Source organism: Sinocyclocheilus anshuiensis, unplaced genomic scaffold, assembly GCF_001515605.1.
Source record: "Sinocyclocheilus anshuiensis isolate Anshui unplaced genomic scaffold, SAMN03320099.WGS_v1.1 scaffold1973, whole genome shotgun sequence".
Lineage (NCBI taxonomy): Eukaryota > Metazoa > Chordata > Actinopteri > Cypriniformes > Cyprinidae > Sinocyclocheilus > Sinocyclocheilus anshuiensis.
In genome coordinates, this window is record NW_015538051.1 from 77,391 (window position 1) to 77,868 (window position 478).

General features: G+C 48.7%; 1 protein-coding gene and 1 long non-coding RNA gene across 2 annotated transcripts in view; one reads left to right on the forward strand and one right to left on the reverse strand.

The window, feature by feature from the left end:
* The window catches only part of LOC107681853 (uncharacterized), a 6,348-nt gene extending 6,069 nt beyond the window's left edge, over window positions 1–279 (reverse strand). Inside the window, exon 1 of the long non-coding RNA XR_001633306.1 lies at window positions 184–279. This is a non-coding gene — a long non-coding RNA (uncharacterized LOC107681853). The remainder of the gene's footprint in view (window positions 1–183) is intronic.
* Window positions 1–478, forward strand: part of LOC107681864 (gastrula zinc finger protein XlCGF57.1-like) — an 83,620-nt gene that overhangs the window by 49,957 nt on the left and 33,185 nt on the right. The window lies entirely within an intron of this gene.

The following is a 478-nucleotide window of genomic DNA, read 5'->3' on the forward strand; positions in this document are numbered from 1 at the left end:
ACACACACACACACACACACACACACACACACACACACACACACACACACACACACAAAAGGTGTTCAAGTCCGCAAACACACAAACAGCGCTCAGCCCCACGACAACAACACGCACACGAGCCCGTGTATGTCGCCGAAACTCTAGAGAAGTGTCTGATGGTTGTGTAAATATGAGAAATACCGTGAACTGCTCGCCGCTCCTCAGAAGACTCGACGCGGACTGCGTGAGGCGCGGGCGGTGACGTCATCGCCGCGAGACGAGATCTTCTTCTTCCGTTTTTTGGCGTGTTACATCCTGTGTGCATATCGCCACCTACTTTCGCTGTTATGCAGTCATGGTTTATTTATCTATTTATTCCTTTTCCTGTTCTTACACACGTATATACACAAATATTCCTACTTAAATAATTATTCGATGCTCCATCCCATTCCTTCTCCCCAGGCTCCACCTGGCGCTGCGTGTTCTATCGGTTTCT